We start from the raw sequence: 22260 nt of genomic DNA, 5'->3' as shown, positions 1-22260 counted from the left end.
TTGAGCTGGTAGGATAGTTAATGCAAACCTGTTCCCAAAAAAGCTGGGATGCTGTGTAAAATGTAAATAAAAACATAATACTATGATTAGCATATCATGTAAACCCTATATTTATTTGAGAATTGTCCAAAGATAAATTATTATTAAAACAGAGAAATATTTTTTTAATATGTTAGTTTTGAATTACAAGGGCACATGTTTACCACTGTGTTGCTTCAACTCTTCTTTTAAAAACAGTCTTTACTGAAAATGTCTGGGAACTGGGGACTCCAGTTGCTGAGCATACAGTATTCTTGCCCGATATAAGATTTCAGCTGTTCAACAGTCTGGCGTATTTGTGATTGTGTTTTCCGTTCCATTATGCACCCAATGGGACAGGTCTGGGCTGAAGGCAGGCCATTTTAGCATCTGGACTTGTAAAATTTGCAGAATGCAGTTTGGCTCTTTCCCCCGATTTACTCATGGTCATTGTGCCTTTTCAGATATGCAGGCTGCCCATACCTTATAAATGCTGCACTGCAAAACATCTCAATCTTGAATTCAGAATATTAATCTTGTTATATCAATTTCAGGATTTATTTACGTATTGAGACTGAACTGAATGAGCTTATTTCAAGATATTCCACTTTGTGTAATCTTACTTAGATAATACATAAGGGATAATGTATAGAACATCGGTCGAAAATAAGTCCCAACAGGGCGGACAGGACTCCGATGTACCAGCGGACAAAATAAGAAATCTATGGAAATCTAATGATTAACTTTCTTATTTTTGAAAAGAAATTTTTTGCTGTGTGTGCACTACAAGTTAGATGGTTCCTCTCCTCTTAGGCCCAGATGATAGACTCCATGATTTCCAAAAAGAATTGCAAAATTTGATTGGTTTAACCACAGGACAGTTTTCACCTTTGGCCACAGTCCATCTTAAAGGAACACGCCACCCAATGTCAGTAGTAATATATGTTCTTACCTTAACTTTCACGAGTTGAGTCATACCTCTCCCGTGTCGGTACGTGCACTCAAACGCTCTGGTGCGCGGCTGGACTGTGTTAGCATGTTGCTATGCTAGCGGGCTTTGACGGTAACTAAGCGTAGAAGTAGTAATCCACGTTTTCCCGACTTAAATACAGTTGCACGAGTAGTTGATAGAAATGCTACGGCCACGCAACATGAAACGTGGCGATTTTCCAAGCGAATAAACCAGAGAACTACAATGTGTGGCGCAATAGCACTTGGGAGTACTTCGACCTATAGCGTAGTAGTATTGTTAACACCTAATTGTAGATCCTATCCACCACAGAGTTTAGAATCCATGCTGGATCGACCCTCAGCCTCTCCCTCCCCTCTGAGCGAGAGAGAGGCACACACACTAGAGATGCGCTGATGGGCTATTATTTCAACCATAACTGCATAGCAAAACTTATCATCCATCAGCCATCCATCAGCACCAGAGCGTTTGAGTGCACGTACCGACACGGGAGAGGTATGACTCAACTCGTGAAAGTTAAGGTAAGAACATATATTACTAATGCCGTTTGTAACAAACGGAAGTTCGGGAGGAGCATGACGGAATTTGCCACGCCTCCTTCAATCAGACAGGTTACTTATTCGCAGTCTGCCTCTATCTGCCGAAGTTGCAGCATCGACGTCACTCCGCTTGCAACCCACCACCTCCCCTTACGCCTCCCGTCTTCCATAGTTCAAGAATAAGGGGGTGTATTGCAGAATCCTGCACGATTCCTGCCTGCGCAGTTGACTCCTGCACGATCCCGCAAGTCACTTCAGGACCCTGGCCAGAGACTTCGCCAAACATGCTTTTCTATTATGCTATTATCTGTTTGCAAATTACGGAATGTGAACTAGTGAACTGACATTGGGTGGCGTGTTCCTTTAAATGAGCTCGGGCATAGATACTGTAAGACAATGGCATTTCTGGATCATGTCTACATATTGTTTCTTCTTTGCAAGTTAGAGGTTAAACCAGCATTTGTGGATGGAGCATCAAACTGTGTTTAGACATATGGTTACTGATTTTTGTCCAAGCCAATACAATGATTTTCTTTACAGCAACAGAACAGTTTTTAATGCAGAGCAATGCGAGGCCCTAAAAATCAGAGCCATCCCAAATTGTTTTTCAGCCCTGTCCCTTATTTACAAAGATGTATCTGGATTCTTTTGTTCTTTTTGTTCTCAAAATGAGTGTATATTTTACATGAAATGTCAACATTTGCTATCTTGTCTGTGTCCTTTTTGCTACCAAATATGGGTTTAAGAGATTTGCAGATTATCACCATCCATTTTTATTTACATATTACAGTGTCCCAACTTTTGGCAATCATTTTCAATAACAAATCAACTTACTTATATTTAGTCACTGGTTGTTGAGTCCTGTTTTCAAAATCAGTTATCAATTATGCCCCAATTGTGTCTTACAGAGGGAGGTGACAACAGACCTAAGAACTCAGCAATAAACTTTAACCTCAACATGTCTGGACTCCGATCTAGTATACGACAAAGCTGCAAAACACAATGACATAGACACTGACAGAGACAGATGACGATGAGGAGAGAACAAAAGCATGCCCTGTCAAAGGATGAAGAACAAGCAAACATACCCTGCTTTTCCAATGCCAGCTGTAACTGATTTTAAAATCTTGATATCCATATCCAAATAACAGTGTAATGGTTGAAATGAACAGTGCGGTGCTTTGTTGCTACAATCTTTCACTTACAGCATGAGACTTGTTTTTGATGTTGAACAGAGCAATGGGTGGGGAAAAAGGGTTTGCAGTGCACACATGTGGCAGAGCGGCATGCGTGCCTCCTGCAACAGCTCATGGACTGGGAGTTTACCCATCACTTTTCCTTTCTGTAATAGCTATTGATTTATTTTCATCTGGTCATACAATCGATACTTTAACAATGCAATACACAATGATTATACACACTGCTTGGAATGCTCAGACATAATAATAGCATTAAGAAGAAGAAAAACACATGGAGACCAGAGGTGTACCAAAATATACTTTGGGTTTGTAATATTCATTAATTTGACAAACAACAGTAAAACCTATTGTTCATAACATATGCTGTCCATGGCAACATCATATTGTTAGTTGCAGGGTGCGATTTGTGTAAAAACCAGAGGGGGGGATGATTTTGAATAAGTTTGTAAACCCCACCCCCCACACACCCCCCAAAAAAAAAAAAAAAAAAAAAAACGATTCATAGCCTAGTAATGTCATGGCTAATAATACCCTATATTATTTTTACCACCTTTGTAACATTTTAGTTTACCATGGTGTATGACTTTAAACAGCGAGTGTGCTTGGTATGATGATCAGCTCCTCTAATGCAGGGTAGGACTACGTTTTGACAAGCATACAAATTCACCTTGTTCTTGCCCCATCTGAAATGACTCCTCTACTGCCTCCATCCTTTCTGTATTTGTTGTGTAAAAAAATGTTGTATATGATGGCACTGAGTTAGTGAATTTGCTAACAGTGTTAGTTGGTAACCAAATAGCGTACACATGCGTAGGCTACGTGCATTCTCTCTCCTGCTGATTTGCATTCAGTAGCCAAGTGCGTAATATTGCAAAACTTGAAAAAAGAAATGTGTTTATTGTAGCCTACAGAAAATAAATAGCCTATCATACTGTCAGTTAATTGCCTACAGTGCAGTGAAGAGTTTGGAGAGTAAAGTTATAGGGCAACTTGAAGTTTTATGAAAATAATTTATGAACCAGAACATAAAGACCATGACGCTTCTATTTCTTGCAGCTGTTAAAACACCCGCTAGATTTTATATAGTTTAAATACCCACCAACATTCGTTTTTGCAGTACAGATTATTTCTAAAAGTTATTTGTCTACTAGGCCTAGCCTACTGGCTGATTTATCAAACGAGTGCTTTCTCGTTCGTCCTCCGCAAACTACAGGTGTTTCGGTAGAGAGCCATTGAATAAGCGATGCCAAGCAATTTCTGTAGGCCTAACACTTTTTGTGACATTCAGCAAATAGCCTATCTCCTCATTTAATGTAAGTTCCTTCGGACAATAGGCCTACATTCTACGTGCAGTTGTCCTCCATCTCAGTTGCATCAGTTTTGTAATTTTGAAGGTTCTAAAACATTATGCTTCACTGAATCCTTCTCGTTTTCTTTCATTTGTCCAGCTAACATTTCCATTGAAACTAGCTATTTATGATGGATTACACACTCGACATTCTGAAATGTCCTGCACGATCAAGGCCAAATTAAGTTATTACGCAGCCACTGTGTCAGCAGCATGAGTGCTGACGGTGACGGTGCATTTCTGATGTCAGATTATTATGTAGGCTAGCCTACTAGACTGTTCTCACGTTGCAGCGCTTTACTTATATGAAGTAGCATTAATCAATATGAGGGGAAGAGGGGGATAAATGTTGTCCCCACCGGGGATAAAAATAATTTAGCAGAGGTAGGGATAGGAAAACCAGAGGGGGGGAAATCCTCACCATCCCCCCCTACAAATCGCACCCTGGTTAGTTGTGATGCTATATCTTTTTTTCATTATAATGTGAAGGTCTGTCAAGCGATTAAAAAAAATCTAATTAATTACATACTCTGTGATTAATTATTCTAAATAAATCACATCCATTTTTGCTATGAACATATTTTTCCAAATATTTCAATTCAAATTTTGGCAGATTAGTGAATCAATGACAAGCCAAACCAACATTATAGAGCCCTATCTCGGCGAACTGAAACGCATGGTCACTAGCGAATAGCTTGGAATTTGTCCAGTCCACATTGGGGGAAGGGGGGGTAGTTTTGTTATCAACGTCAGGCGCCTGGCACAACAAGGCGGTTTCTATGTTGGTTAATCAGTCATGGGTGTGTTTTGGGCATAACATCATTTAAACCAATGAAAATGACACCTGTCATTCCCTTTAACAGCAAGCAGCGCAACTTCAAACAGCACATCAGTATATTGGTATATTGATAGTCAGTGGCGCATTTGAGGGGAATCTGCTTGTACGCGAGACCATATGGAACAGGTATTCCACTAAACCATGCTTTACTAAAACCTAGCAGAGTAATAGCCTATGGGTTACCATAGAAAAAAATAGCCTGAAAAAACACTTACTCCAATAATGGGGTTCGAATGACTGAATAAAAAACATTTATCCTGCAGAGGAGTCTTGTGTTTTCATATCATGCGCCTTTCGCTCCAGGTTTTTCTTGGTCAGTGGCGTAATGATTTTTAGAGAGTGTATGATAGCAATTTTAGATAGACCACACCTTCGTTAAATTCCACACCCCTCGAGGCATTGTTCAATAAAAGAGACGCACATGGCGAAAAATTTGAGTGCAAGATACGCTTTGTGTCGTCGTGATAACAATTGGCTATGCTTTGCGCTGAGTTTTAGATAGCCATATAGATTTTAATAATAACGCAATCAGTGTCAGGTATTTTTGTGCTTTGCATTGAGGTGATACTTCGAACTCCTATGGTACGAAATTCCTTAGCTTAGGCTACTGCCGAAATGACAGAGAACATGCTCTTGTCAACAGTTTCATCTGCGTTTTTCTAAACGTAAACCAAATATTCCATTAACTGGACCAGAGAATAATCTAAACTTCCGGTTTCTGAACTGGTTGCAGTTCCTGTTCTGATTCCACGTGAGGGCGCTCGCGAGTAAGTGCAGAATGAATGGAGGTCTATGGAGCTGTACCCCTTCAAAATCCACTTTTCTCGGGATAGAATTTTTTGTCTAGAAATTTGAATGTTGCATTCGATAAGGGGGGGGGGGGGGGGGGGGGCGGTATTATATATTTTTTAAACGTGTCAATGACGCCATTCATTAGTAGAATGCTAGCCTGTTATGGGCAACAACGACCAAGGATGTAGTGGTAAAATAAGATGTGGATAAATTATGAATTGTGTAATCTCGGTGAGGTGGACTGCGCCATGTGGGTAGGCCTGTCAGATTTTTTTTTTAAAAGGCCATTCGGAACATGTTTGATGAGGCTATTGTCCAAATAACAATACAAGTGGTATTAAATGGTTCCTAGAGTGTAATTTTTGAATGTTAAAAATGGCAAATGGTGAATAATGAGAGGAATAATTGAGAGATGGATAACCTCTAATAAGAGGTGGATAAACTCTATTTCTGAAGTTTCAGATTTTAAACAACCCAAACTGTAAGGAATCGAAAGGACATAAGTACTCGTTCATTCAACTTACGAGCTATAATCCATATTGAGCTTGCAGAAACTACAATCAAATCTTCGATCTTTCAATGACAATCAGGTGAAAGAGAAATTTAGCCATCTAGCTCAATAGACCCCCATTGATAATACAGTATGATGCAAATGAGAAATCTCTACATAGATAGATAGATAGATACTTTATTGATTCCCAAGGGTAAATTCAAGAGAATGATAATGATAGGCCTACAATTACTGGTATTAAATATGATGTTATCATACAATTCTAAAAAACAACATTTTAAATGGATTATACTATTATGGCTCATTTTACTGTGTGGATTTCTCAAGAGTATTTAGCCCGCTAAGATCAGACTAATTCAGTTTGGGCTGAGTTCTTCCATTCACGCATAAGTAGTTTTAATAACAATAATAATAATAATAATAATAATAATAATAATGTATATATGTATAATGTATAAAATGTATAATAAGTAAGGGATAATGGACGACACACCGTTCGACTAGACAAAGTTAATACACGTCCTAGATGGTAAAACGGCCTGACACAATGCGTTACATCTAAAAAAGTGTATTAGGCTAACTTTGTCTAGTCGAATGGCGTGAAGTCCATTATCCCGCTTATTCCACTGTTGCCACTTGCGTTGTGTTTATTTCATGTTATAATGGAAACATTTTAATCTCTAAAACTGTATTGTTTGTAGTCTTTCTGCCACATATCAACAAATTTCTCAACTTGCAGCACAAACTGCTGTTACTAGTTCTAAATGGATGGTTGCTATGGCCAAAGGCCAGTCGTTAGTTCCATCTCTCCCGTTGTCAAGCAGGCATATCTCAGGATTTTGATGAACCTTGTTTGAAACATCGCTATTTTACTTAGCCTACATGTCATCCAACTAGCTAAAATCCACGTCAGTCATATGCTACAATGTTACTATGTTCTGAACATCTGTATTTTACAGCTTGGATGCAATGTGACAGTTCATTTAAATTTAACGAGTTCGGCAAATTAGTAGGCTATACAAGTGTGATACGGCCAACAAATTGGATCTATAACCCCAAAACAGAAAAAGTTGGGACATTGTGTAAAATGCAAATAAAAACAGAATGTGATAATATACAAGTCTCGTAAACCAATATTTATCAGCAAAAAGGACATAGACCGGAGGGGTATTTCACAAAGGCAGAATTAAGACATCCAAGATAAGTGATAAAGCGAGGTTTGACATAGCGCTGTCTGGTCATCCTAGCTCAACTCGTTTCACTAATGCCAGTCCAGGATGAGTAGGAGCGACTATGTCAAGCCAGGTGTAAGTAAATCAGGATGTGTGCGCGTTCTCGTTTCTGCTCCAAAGTGCCCACGGTTGGAATAAAAAAGACGCGGAAAATAGCGTCATCCACACAAAGTGAACAACCGCTTTTGATATAGACTAACAATGAAGTAAAGTTGTCCTTTTTGGAATGGGGAATCATGGCTATTTCTGTAAAACAGCAGGATTAGGCGTGGTAGACCAACTGAATGCAAATTTATGTATGCACCCACGTGTGAGTGCTTCCTTGTCTCGGCACGCAACGTCATTAAGAAAGCGCTTGCCACTGCAAAGATCCACATAGTATGATATACCTTAATATTATAGTTGAAAATACCTTCGAAAACTTGCCCCTCCTTTTCCCATCAACTACAGTAGGCTATTCATCAAACGTCTATCAATAAAATAAGCAAACAATGAGTACTAGGCCTAGGTTAATAATTATAAGGTTATCACAATTAAAACAATAACCATATGGTAGTAGGCAGACAATCTGTTTTGTTTTGCGAGCAAATACATTTAGCAAATAGTTTATAAATGGAATAAAGCTCCTTAAAAAATAGCACAGAGGTCTAATGTGAATGACAGCTAAGCAACCAATAAGACGACATAATTACCATTAGAATTAACTTAGCTTGGCCGTTAGCCTGGTCGGGACCAGGGGGATATTCCATCAACCTCGCTAATGAAGGCGGCGCTTAACAGAAATAGCCTGGCTTGAACTAGCGTAGACTTCCACTTGGGGCTGAAGCCGTTCCATTAACTCAAGTTAGCGGCATCTTGGTCTCGTTTATTCAAGCGAGGTTAAAGTCAGCTTCATCTCTGCTTGTGCACGCGCCATCTACAGGATTTTCATCGAAAGTCATCAAATTTAATATCGAGAGAATAAAATAGATTGCCTACAGAAATGGAAGAATAATGAAAGCATACATTTAAAACAACAATGCTAATGGTTTTGAAATCAATTGCAAGTTTGATTGGCTTCACTCTTGAACACATAGCCTAGGTCTACAGTCTATGCTTGAATGCATGAATAAATAGTATAAACTCAAAAACAACTTATGGATATGCATATAGATATTCAAAACTATCTATAGCCTAGCTTACGTTCTTAGATTAAAAGAGTTCATTCACTCGAAATTATTGTCTAGGTGTAGGTGGTCATAAAATAAATTAGTATCAACATAATAGGCTATTGTCTCCCATAAGTCCCAAAGTGTTTTGAAATAAATAGTGCTGCCGCGATTAGTCGACTTAGTCGACCTAATCGACCATGAAAATTAGTCGACGGCAATTTTTTTAGTCGAAGAGTCGTTTTACTATTGACCGCCTGTTTATTTTTGGTCTCACACGGCTGTAATGTTATATTAACTCTATGTTATTAACTCTTGAAAAGTACAATGACTGTCTTTGGATGTTAAACAGGCTACTAAGACTTTGGCATGTTTTAAACCCCACTATGCACGCAAGTGTTAAGCCAGCAGCAAAGCTGCGTGCCTGCCTGCTTTCAGCGCAATTAATTATTAGGCAGAGCAAAGTGGGGGGAGCTAAGCTAGGTTACGCTAGTCCAGACTCTGACTAATATAGTAGCCTATTGTGGAAATTGAAATAAATGAAGTGAAGTGTCTCACGTTGACAACGCAACGGCGTGTCATTACTGTAATTCATTCATACAAAAAACTTTAAACCGCCGCCGCCCGTGATATCAACAATCAAGGTGCGCGTCATTTCCCATGGTCAATAAGTCACGACGCATATTTTTTTAGCGTTCAAGCCAACTGATAAAGTGAAGTAACCTATGTGGTAAGACGCACAAAGTGCCTGTAGCCTACTTGTTTTGAACATGCTGATGTTAAGCTCATTTGCAAAGTCCTCAACTCCTGTCGCCTTTCAAAGTCCAGCGTTTCTCAAACTATGGGCCGCGCGGACCAGCACCGGCCGTAACGTGGACATTGCTGGTCTGGAGCCGCGGAGTGAAATTATTCCCGGGGCTTCGTCTGATAATTTGCTGCGCAATTGATCAAGGAACCGCGGACCGACAGAAAAAGAAAACAAACTTTTCTGCAATCAGTATGAAATACTTGCTAATTTGGAGTCATCAAACATAGAGGCATACAATTAAATGGTGGTATGAGCGTTCATTCAATGCGCGAGAGAAACTGAAACCACTTGATAACGTTGGTAGCAAATCTCCAATTCAACCTATTGGAAAGCTATTTAATTATGAAACTACATTTAATAGAACAATGTGGATTTATGCAACTTCCATAAAAACAGAGCACAGACTATAATACACTATCTAGAGTATTGTATAGTCAAATTTGAATAACGTGGCCAAAAGCTTGTGGCATAATTAAATATGTAAATATTCTTTCCATTTGCCTACCAGTATATGATGCTTGCATGAGGGAAACATCCCAAAACGATGACACCCATATAATTGCTGTTGTTTTGAGAAGTATTTATCATGCAACCATGCAAAAGCAATGGAACTACTATTCTAATTATATTTTACATTAGTAAAGTAGTCCTCTGATGTGCATGTTTTCAAACTTTTTGTGAACAATGTTAGCACTTTAAACACTGGCTGCTTTGAAGTGCATGTATAACATTATAGCATAACAATAATAATTGTGATGTGATATAATGATAATTTGATGGGGGGTGGGTTCATGTAGGTGGGCCCTATGACCCCAAAGTAGGCTATGCCATGACCGGGCCTCAGGTCAAAGAAGTTGTCTATGTCGATGGCAACACTGGAATACAAATAAAGTCTATCAAAGGTCTGACATTACTGTAGATCTGAAGGTAACATTTTAAATGGGTGTTTTTTTTTTTTTTTTAATACATAATGTTTTTGAACAGTTTACTTACAGTAATACAGCTTCTAACAAAAGAAGGGTGATATATATTTTACGTTTTCCCTTTAGTTGAGTTCAAAATAAAACGTACACAACAAAATAACAAACACTTGATTTAAAAAAAAAAATAGTCGTTTAGATTAGTCGACTAATCAAAAAATTAGTCGAAAGATTAGTCGTTAGAAAATTAGTCGTTAGTGGCAGCACTAGAAATAAAATAATCTGAAATGCAATGGCTTTCAATTCAATTTATGCCTAATATTTAATCTGTGTAGCACACAGTTGATTTGACATTCATGAACAATCGTCGACACATGAAGTTTTAATTATTAGCTGCCTAGGCTACTGAATAATTATCCTTTGGCTTGCATCAGATATAATAGGCTATAGCCCACTGGCAAAGCTGTCACTGAACAACCTACCAAATGTGCATGACCCTTTATCAGCAGTAGACATATGTCTTTCATCAAAGATTATAACTAAAAATGCCATTATCAAGGTGATAAACAATGTAGCCTTAATACTTCGTATGGGAAGCGAACCTGCGAACACGCAAGAATGTAAATCCTATCCTATGCCGTCTCGCTGCACGTTAGGGGAGACCGGGGCTGGTTGGAACACTTTTCACTCTCGGTTATATTTCTCCGTCTTACAATGCGTTGAAATGGTCAAATTGTGATTAACTGAAAGCTTGGGATCTCAGCTACAAAATGTATACATTCAATGTCAACAAATGATCCCTTGTTTTGAGTTATATATGATTAAAGTGGTGTTGTGCACGTGTTCCAACCTGCCCCATGCACGGGGTTGGTTGGCACATGTAGTCGGGGTTGGTTGGAACACCTATGTTATAGTCCTTTGCAGTACTCCTTTTGCTTTTCACTACCTGTAGGGCTACCTGTAGGGCTTTGCTGATTTCTTTTCTGTGTGTTTTTCTTCAGTAGGGCCCACCGTCAAGACCAATTTGGTCCCTACCGATTTTTTTTTACTTCAAATGTTTAAAAATGTCTGAAATGCTTCCAAATGTAAAACTAATGTTCAGTAATTACAATAACAATGTTAAAATAAAGATTGATGATGTTTTTATGTGTAAAATACAAAGTTTATAGATTTGTCACAAAATAGCCATAGAGAATGTATGTGCCAACCAACCCCAAAATCAGTGTGCCAACCTGCCCCGCCCACATTAGGTCAAACTTTTTTGCACCAATGCTGTTAGCCTGCTAATATCGGTCACCTCAGGTTTTTAAACTTCATTTTAAATTATAGATGAGTCCCCTAGCAATCAATTATAATGAATATTTTTTATATATCCCTAACTATTACCCTTCTAGGATGTATTTAGTGGGAGGTGCATATTCTAAGTTTTGACACTACAAAATCAAAAAGTTGTTCTCACCTAAAGGGTTAATGACCTGGAGACCAGTTACATACGTGAGTTTACTCTACTCAATAAGGCCTTCAGTTTAGTGTTGGAATTTTGTTGCAGCTCCCTCTAGTAGCCTGGATATTAACAGTGTCTCAACCTGCCCTTGTTCCAACCAGCCCCGGTCTCCCCTACACCACCACCGAAAGTAGATGACGCAGCTGTAGCACGATTCCTAGAACCACACGCATGTGAAGTTAAAACATTTTTAATCGGATAATCTTCATACATTCTTTGGAGCTAGTGAATGTGTAAATCCATGCTTGGTGCACTGTCGGAAAAAACATTTCTATAGGCTTCTATTTTTGAAGTAGTATGCTACAGGTGATGAGAGCACAGGTTGACGGAACCATCTTTTTGGACTCGTTTTCCGACTGATTGTTTTTTTTTTGCAACACAGCTTAATTTAGCTTGAAAGTTAACCTGCTACGGAGCAGGTTAGTTCTGTGGCATAAATTCCCATGGTTACCAAGCTGGGATTCACATTAACCTCATTAATGGAACGGAATTCTCACTAAAATTAGCGAGACTTATCGAAATAAGCCAGGTTTGGCCTTTAGCGAGGTTGATGGAATACCCCCCAGGCTAGGTGCAGAGAATAAATCCCCATGGTAACTTATGTGCTATCTCTTTTGTGAAACCAAGTCAAGGCTAAATTCATCCAGGATAACCTACAAATCCCAGCTTAATCCCTTATCTAGGTTTTGTGAAATACCCCTCAGGGCTTAATTTGAGCCGGAACACGCCGGAACATGTTCCGGCACCTCCGACGTTGGATTCGGAACCTTTTTTATTGGATCCGTCAATTAAGTCAATATAAAAAATAAATCGCCTAAACGAAAAATAAATAAATTACTGTTTGTGTAGTGTTCAATGTTGATATCTTTCTTATTAGTCTTTAGAAATAGGGGAAAGACCAAACAGGATACAACAAGCTAATCGAGGATTTGAAAGTGCTATATCCACAATATTAGTCACAGGGTGACGCGCTGTTCGGGGAGAGAGAAGTTGAGACGCTCTGCCAGCAGTTTTGCATCAGATATGTCATCAGGGCTTACCATCTCCTCCCCATTTGCCTTGTCGGCCCGTCGCTTGCCCGGTTCAACCCCTTTCCTTACGCGAGGTCATGGATTTCTAAAGGACATAGGTGTAGAAAAAGAAGCAGGGTAATGGAGGCCGGGGGTCTGGATGTTGTATGGGGCATTTTGGACAAGTAGGTCTAGGCTACGGTAGGAAGAAATCGCGCTTTCACGCTGTATCTAGTTGATCATTGATTATGGGTGGTCATCATTGCAATATATAGCATAGCGCCGAGGTTATTAGCCCCTTGTTGGACTGTTTTGTTGGTTCCCCTGTATCTCCTATTTTCCCGGTCTGTGTACGCGCTTGTGTGTGTGTGCGCGCGTGAGTGTTTGTGTCTCCCTCTATGCTCCCTCTCTGTGTCATATTATGTGTCAGTTCCGATGTGTTTTGATCGGGGGGAGGTGTCCGCGGGGGGGGGGGGGGGGGGGTTGGGTCAGATAGGTATTCAGATGTGTCAATCAGAAAATCATTCCACGCGGTATCTAGTTGATTATTGATTACTGGGTGGTCATCATTGCAATAGCATACTATAGCCTATATGTTTTTATTTCGGCCTATGCGTAGAGTGTGTCTAGTTTTTTTCGATAATTTGATAATGGATAATTTATGGAGTGGGATAGCTGTCAAAATATTCGTGTCCATAGATTTGATACACGCGTATTTGTCTGTAGTTGTGCATAAAATAATTATTTGTGAATTCTCGAATGAGTCCAGTCGTGCATAAAATATATTGTGTGTATTTTATCCATCAGAATACGGATGGGGAAAAAATATGAATTCAAAATTACAAGTACGAAATCAAACTTTACAGTTAGGCTTTCTTTGGTACGAGTACGACTTCGCACAAGTGACTCAACTGTCAAAATACGTCATCGCCGCATTCACAGGCATTACTTGTTGAGAAAAGAAACATAGATCGAGGTCAAGACTGCGCATGCGCTGAGACGAATCCGGCGGGGGCAGTGCCATTACTGCGGGTTAGGCACGTCGGCGCTAACGTTTGTGATAGCTGATAGCTCAGGGTTTCTGCAGGGTTTAGTCAGTCAAATTTAAGACTTTTTAAGACCTTTTTATGACCATTATGATATAAATTTATGACCTACACGAATTCTGAAAAATAACTTCAGTCGTTAATTCCTTTCAAAAATCTTCTTTTTTTATTGACTTTCATTGACAGCAACAAATTGTATTCTTTAAAGGTTCCATTTTCTGAAGAGTAACAAACTGAAGGCTCCCTTTTCAACATCACAGGAACACTTAACAACTGTAAATTGTATTGTAAATAAACAATTCTATGGCATTCTATGGCATAACAAGTCAGTCTGTCTGTCGGTCAGTCAGTCAGTCAGTCAGTCTACATGTATCTTAGTTCGTCCCCCTTAACGGTGATCTCCTCTTCAACCTTTTTCAGCTCAGCCAAGGCTTGTATGCCTAAAGTGGAGAGCGCAATGGTCTTCTTGCACAGGGTGCAATATGCTTGATATTTGTTGTTGGCGACGGGCTTAAGCCAGCTCTTAAACGCGCCATCATCTAGCCATAGCATGTTAAACGTACACTTTCCCATTGTGGAAAAGTTCACTAATCAATTAATCAGACCCAAATATATCAGCTACAGCAGTGGTTCTCAAACTTTTTCTTTCATTCCCCACTTTGATCAAGGAGGTATTTTCGAGCCCCACCTGTTCCTCATCGCTCTAAGAAAGTGGTAGGTCAAGCTTAAAATTGTCAAATTTACTGGAAGTTCTAAATATATCCTCTTCAGCAGAGTTAAAATGAGCTGGTGCTGCAGATATAATAATAAATAAATAAATACATAATGTGACATTGTAAATTAAACACACATATTTGTGTTTTCCAGCAACATATTAGGAAGCATAGGCCAATATTTTACAGCATTGTACAATTCAATGAAATACCTGCATTAAATGGATCCATAATCCAGTCATACTGAGCAGTGCTGGTTGGGAAATATTTTTGAAATAAACTTTGCAGGGATGTGATGTAGGCCTACTGTTTAATACAGTACCATGGGATCCCAAGAGTGGCTCCCGAATCAGATGTTTCAGCGATTTCACTCAGATTCTCAGGCATAATACTGTCGCGATCGAGGCGCCTGTCCCATACAAGTTTTTTGGTAAATGCAGTCTAATCTTATCTGCTAGGTGAGGTGGGTGCTTGTCTTTGCCTTGTAACTGAAGATTTAACTCATTGAGCTTTCCAGATATATAGCTAAGATTGGCCAGCTTCGTCAAGAAATGTTCATTAGTGAACGTGCTTGCAGATTCAAACATGCGCTCTTCTTCCAAGAAGAGGCGACTCGGAGCTCAAACACGCGTGACAACACTTTACCTCGGGAAAGCTACCTTGCCTCGCAGTGAAACAATACAGCCCGTTGGTCAGCTCCCATCTCCTCGCAAAGTGCGGAGAATAGACGCGCTTTTCTTGTCTTCTCCGGGTCTTGATGAAATTCACCACTCTCACAACCTCAACCTCGTTCAAAATCTCATTCAGGTCGGGACTAACTAATCTGCCTTGACACGAGCGCTTCCCTGTGAATAACACAGTGCGTCCATTGCGCATTGGGTGCTACCTGGGCCTAGGCTACAGATAGAAAATAAATAAAAAAAACCTCCTGTTTTTCACGTCAGTTCGCGCCCCACCTGGCATGCCTCCGTGACCCAGTAGTGGGTCGGCACCCACAGTTTGAGAAACGCTGACTACAGAAATGAGATGCGGTAAAGAGACAATACCTGGCTACATCAGAACACCGGCAGTGAAGCTTTGAAGTTCGCGCAGGTTTCTGTGAAAGTCCTTCCCGACAAGTCTGTTTCCTGCACTGCCGCATGGACTTTGTAGTTCTAGAACGCGATGTTACCACCCAGATTCCTCAGACAGAACTACAATAGACGCAACGAATGAATCCCGCCACCAGTGTATTTTCTCGGGGGAAAACGCGACGGTAGAACAATGAATGAAGGAACATATCAATTTAAGACGTGGCTAAATGTAATTTATGACCTTGTATGGGAAATCCGAATGTTTTTATGACTTTTTATGGCCTAAAATTCTCATTATTAAATTTAAGACGTTTTATGACTTTTTATGACTCCGCGGAAACCCTGTAGCTACCTGTGGAGTTGAACAAATCGTCTTTTCCCCCCTTTGTTTATTGTCTTACGATGTCGGGAAGAACCTGTTGTGTGTTCGGCTGTTACAACAGCAGTGGGAAAATACAGATATGGAACAAAAATATATAAGTTCCCCCGCCGTTATTACACAGCCTGCCCCTGTGTAACACCATACATAAGCACTACACAGATTCCCAGGGCGAGCCGAAGACCAAGCTGTTTGTCAGAAGTGGATTGTGAACATCAACCGAAAGGATTTTGTTCCGAACAAACATATCGCGGTAAGTTTTGTTTAACAGTATTAATCTTAAATCTTGCCAGTTGCCACAATGACTAGCATGCTGTTGTCTAGTCTTGCATGGCGATACTTTAACGCTATCTATTGGTGTGTTGGCACCAAATATTTGACGTATAGAAGCAACTGTAAAGTAAGTGTATGCTAGGAACTTCGGTAGTCGCCAGAATAATTATCTCCATCAACTAAATGGCACTATTGAAAAATTATTCGCTTTAACTACTAACGTTAGGGCAGCCATGGTGGCCATCAAATCAACATGATTTGGCATTACAAACAGAAAACGTATGGAGTTCGGGGGCAGGCGACACTATGCTAGTTGCAAGATTGCTTTCCTTCTTTGGTAACGTTAGGCTAACCATGAAAACATCAGTCATTTGGAAAGATCTTAGTGCGTTTTCCTCCGATTCAGTATTGTACTAAACCGTTTTTGGGTAGCACTCACATTTAAAACTCACTTGGATATTTAATGTAGATGTTTGTTTTTGGGTTAAATTTGTTGTTGTGCTTAGTTATAGTCTACATGTAAGTCAATGTCCTTTTCTCTATATTTGTATTTTATCAGGGGTCAATGTCATCTGGAAGAGCACCTCCCAAAAGATGTCTTCAGCCCTCACAAGAGGACACATGTGCTTGGAACTTGTGCACAATGGAATAAAGAACAGTTGTTGATGTATTAATTACAGTTTATTTGAACTTGACACTTCATTTAATTTATACAATACATGTATCACACATACCAATTGTTGTTATATTATTATTACTACAATTACATTACATTTGGCTGACGCTTTTTAGCCAAAGCGACTTGCAACATTTAAAGCTTTTAAGAGCAATTCTAACAATAAAAAAAAAACCACAATAAGTGCATTAATGAGTGCAATTGTCTGTAGTAGTGCTATGAGAGGAGATGATCTCTGAAGACCTGGGTTTTCAGACATTTTTGAAGATGTCGAGGGATGTCCCTGCTCTAGTAGGAACAGGTAGTGCGTTCCACCAACGAGGGACGACAGATAAGAAAAGTTTGTATCGGCCATATGTACAAAAAGGTTCAAATATGCTACTAGGCCGAGGTCAAATAGACTGGACCAGGTAAGTCTCTGTGGAAAATATTTAGACAGGATATCAACAGTAATGGCTCAAATTTAAACTAATGATTCAAATATAAATATAATTATCTGTGTGGATATAAGGGCCAAAAAGGTACACTAAAAAGTAGTGGTTCAAAAGGTAGGCATAGATCAGCGGTTCCCAAACTTTTTTCCCCGCGGACCACCTTCTACATCTTGACTCGGCTCGCGTACCCCCACCATCCAACACATAAAAAAGTAACTCATTCTATTGACGCATTCCAGGCATCGTTGTTTAATTAGCCGCCCTACATGATAACATAATCAAAATGTGCAACTGGTCTATGAGCTCTCACGCTAAAAAAAAAAAGTGTGGGGAGAACCACATTAGAATGGTTAGATAGCATCTCACTGCAGACCACGCACTGTGGCTTTGGGCAGTCTGTCTCCCAATCCACATGAAGCCGAGGGCTATATGCCTCATCATACTTTCGTTTTCTTCGCAGTCTTTTCTGTCTCGTTCTTTCTTTTACCCCCCTGCGCTCCATCTCCACCTTCATTAGTCTGCCCCCCATCCCACTCCATCGTTACGTGTGTCCTGCTCTGTTTCTCTCGCTTCTCCTCTTCGATCGCTTTAATTAGGCCTTTTGGACAGTGTCCCTGTTTTTAGCCAGTTTTCCATGTTTACACAGCCTTCTACCTAGCCTATACTTCAGCGAAACTAACGCGCCAGATATTCTGGCTGCCCGCAGGAAATCACGTGTAGCCTATTGTGTGTAGCTTATTTTGTAAGTTTACAAATGATTTCCTTTAATTTCACGTTTCCATATCATTATAACCTGATTCGAAATTATGTATTATAATTAGAGTATTAATTAATTAATCATTTTTAACTCCTTTCCACCATTGCCCTTTTCATCTCGCGTACCCCCTAGTGGCAGCTCGCGTACCACCGGGGGTACGCGTACCACAGTTTGGGAATCCCTGGCATAGATTAATCAATAAATCCCTGTGTGGAAGTATGTGCAAAAAAGACACTAAACAGTAGTTATTCAAAAGGTAAGAATAGATTAATGAATAAATCCCTGTGTGGAAATATGGGTAAAGAGACACACTAAACAGTAGTAATTCAAAAGGTAAGTATAGATTTATCAACAAATCCCTGTGTGGAAGTATGGACGGAGCCTCATTAGAACAAGCAACAGTTGTTCAGGGACAGCTAACTTGATGGTCCTTAGTTGTGAGTGAAAAGCCATAATGGCGTACAAAAATTGCCAAAAACTGTCCATGCCCAAGCCTGTGTAAATTTTGAGTCTTTGTCATCCAAATCAGGCCTACACTGATCAGTTTGTGTCACAGTCTTTTGTTGACTTAAAACTGTAGTTGTGGTCTGCAATATCTGGACACTGGATGCCATCTTCTTTTGGGAGGTGCCATTGAGGTTTGGGAGATGACATTGACCCCTGATAAAATACAAATAGAAAAGGACATTGACTTACATGTAGACAATAACTCAGCACAGCAACAAATTTAACCCAAAAACAATCATGAACATTTTGCACAACATCTACATCAAATATCCAAGTGAGTTTTAAATGTGAGTGCTACCCAAAAACTGTTTATTACAATACTGAATCGGAGGAAAACGCAATAAGATCTTTCCAAATGACTGATGTTTTCATGGTTAACATTAACGCCATTAATTAATTGTAATGCCATCATGTTGATTTGATGGCCACCATGGCTGCCCTAACGTTAGTATTTAAAGCGAATAATTTTTTAATAGTGCCATTTAGTTGATGGAGATAATTATTCTGGCGACTATACCGAAGTTCCTAGCACACACTTACTTTACAGTTTTGCTTCTACGTCAAATATTTGGTGCCATGTCTTAACACACCAATAGATAGCGTTAAAGTATCGCCATGCAAGACTAGACAACAGCATGCTAGTCATGGTGGCAACTGGCAAGATTTAAGATTGATACTGTTAAACAAAACTTACCGCGATATGTTTGTTCGGAACAAAATCCTTTCGGTTGATGTTCACAATCCACTTCTGACAAACAGCTTGGTCTTCGGCTCGCCCTGGGAATCTGTGTAGTGCTTATGTATGGTGTTACACAGGGGCAGGCTGTGTAATAACGGCGGGGGAACTTATATATTTTTGTTCCATATCTGTATTTTCCCACTGCTGTTGTAACAGCCGAACACACAACAGGTTCTTCCCGACATCGTAAGACAATAAACAAAGGGGGGAAAAGACGATTTGTTCAACTCCACAGGTAGCTATCAGCTATCACAAACGTTAGCGCCGACGTGCCTAACCCGCAGTAATGGCACTGCCCCCGCCAGATTCGTCTCAGCGCATGCGCAGTCTTGATCTCGATCTATGTTTCTTTTCTCAACAAGTAATGCCTGTGAATGCGGCGATGACGTTTTTTGACAGTTGAGTCACTTGTGCGAAGTCGTACTCGTACCAAAGAAAGCCTAACTGTAAAGTTTGATTTCGTACTTGTAATTTTGAATTCATATTTTTTCCCCATCCGTATTCTGATGGATAAAATACACACAATATATTTTATGCACGACTGGACTCATTCGAGAATTCACAAATAATTATTTTATGCACAACTACAGACAAATACGTACGTGTATCAAATCTATGGACACGAATATTTTGACAGCTATCCCACTCCATAATAATTGCTTTTTTTTTTTTTTTTTACATTTTACACCCATGCAGCAAGTTCTGAAGTTAATAAACATTGCCCTGGTGTACACACCGCGTTGTTTATTTTTTTTGTTGGTCCGTAACCTCAAACTCCCGTTTTGAGTCGCCGGATCCACCCCCCCTTTGCGCTCCGGCACCTCCCACTTTACAAATTAAGCACTGCACATGACCATCTGTGAGCTTCTGAAATTTTCAATTCAGATGAAATAACTTTTGCGGAATTATTTATAATAATAATCCTCCTTTTCAGAGTCGGGTTGGTGGTCACCCTATTTCAATGTATTTCTACACGGAACAACCGTCAAGCAATCTTGATCATTGTTGATGATTTTTGTAGAGCCACAGCGTATTCTATGTTATAGTTATGGACACATACTATGGCTTGTTTGAAAGGTGAGACTTTAAACTCTCAGTGGGTACAAACCGTTTATTTCTACATGCCTCTGTTCCCAAGCTAAACTGTGGCTAGTTTTCATCAAAATCCCTGTTTTATTTCTAGAAATGGAGATGTAGCATCTTTGATGAAATGTTGCCTGTAAAGTTTCCGGGACGTGACCTAGCGAGACCTGGCGAGACTACCACCTAGTGATAAACCCACAAAAATGGCCTGGTTTTGACCTGACGTGCATGTGTCACTGATTCAACCCAAAGCGGCAACCATCAAAAGCAGAGTTTTAAGATTAAATGTCCAGATAAAATGTCCAGATTGTGCGTTTTCATGAGTTTTCGATCGTCATATATTTCATTTCCATTCATCACAGAGTTCCCAAAATCATATATAAGGTGTGTTAAGAGTGTTTCGTAATTAAAAAAAAAAGAGCTAAAAATGTAATATTACGTTTTTGGCACTCAACTCATGGAAAGAAAAAACGTAATATTAAGTTTTTGGCACTCAATGAGTTAACATGGGTCCTGAATGAGAAAGTCAACCCCTAACAATAGGCCTATCAGCAGAAATTGGGGGTTGTCCTCATTTTGGCCAATTTGTCCTCATTTTTAGAGATAACTTGACCTATTTTTCAGAGTCTGTTTGGTGTTTCCACACAGAACTGCTTGCGTCAAGCGGAAAAAATAGGCGTCCCTTCTATTCTCTTGCTGGGTCATGGTTGCAGCATGATTCAAGCCTGAGAGACCTGGAAGACCTGACTATGTATTTCATTAGATACAAGTAACCAGATAGGCCTGTTTAAACACAATAGCCCACCTTGATCAGAACTAGGGTTGCCACATTTGATTTGTGAAAATCCGGGACATTGCCTACAAGCATGCCTTTTATGTCTGTGTACGTAGACTACACAGGATTTGATGTCTGATAAACACAACCAAGAAGAAAACAGAATAGCCGTTTCATTTGGAAGTTAGTAGAAATATATTTTTCATTTGAAATTTAGTAGAAAATATTATTAATTCTAGAAATTCAGTACATGTGGCAACCTTAATCAGAACTTTTCAATATGCTAAATATCAGAGCATGTTTTTTAAATTGTGTTTATTGGTTTGGGCTTGTTACTTTTGGTTTGACCTGATGCGCCAAGTTCCCCAGATTACTAAGAACAATGTCTCGCTTTAGTTTTGGTCCAACTAAAAGTACCTCTGTTTTGTCATCATTTAGTTTCAATTTTTTTTTGCTCATCCACTGATTAATAGAGGTTAGGCATGCAGTGAGGGAGCAAAGGCCATCTGGGTTAGTTGGCTCCACAGAAATATACAATTGGGTATCATATGCGTAGCTATGGAAGTTTACATTATGCTGACTTATGATGTTTCCCAACGGAAGCATATATAGGGAAAATAGCAGGGGACCAAGGCAGCTCCCCTGGGCCACACCAAAAGGCAAGTCATGTTTTTCAGACACATGATCTCCTACAGTGGGGATCGCTTTCAAATGGCCACTTCAGTCGCGCATTACAAGGCGTGAAGCTGCGTGAAGCTTTAGTACCACTTTCAGCCACTGTGCGTCGCTCTGCCACTGTACATCGCTCTGCCTGCCGCCCCTTCTGAAAAAGCTCGATTTACCTCAAAATTAGGCTACTTGGGTATGGCTTAAGGCTTGACTACACGGTGGTAACGAAAATCGAAATTTGCTGTCTACATTATTGTCAGTGTTGGGTTAACGCAACTACGCAAATCAAAACAGTGGTG

At 39.7% G+C, this 22260-nt stretch overlaps 1 protein-coding gene across 1 annotated transcript in view; it reads right to left on the bottom strand.

The window, feature by feature from the left end:
- The window catches only part of sult3st1 (sulfotransferase family 3, cytosolic sulfotransferase 1), an 87351-nt gene that overhangs the window by 6291 nt on the left and 58800 nt on the right, over window positions 1–22260 (bottom strand). The window lies entirely within an intron of this gene.

Source organism: Alosa pseudoharengus, unplaced genomic scaffold (genome assembly GCF_046254945.1).
Source record: "Alosa pseudoharengus isolate Yale_2024_CS ecotype anadromous, Long Island Sound unplaced genomic scaffold, YU_APseudo_1.1 YU_APseudo_1.1_scf_4, whole genome shotgun sequence".
Lineage (NCBI taxonomy): Eukaryota > Metazoa > Chordata > Actinopteri > Clupeiformes > Clupeidae > Alosa > Alosa pseudoharengus.
The sequence above is the reverse complement of the archived record's forward strand: the minus strand, read 5'-3'. Positions and strand labels throughout refer to the sequence as shown.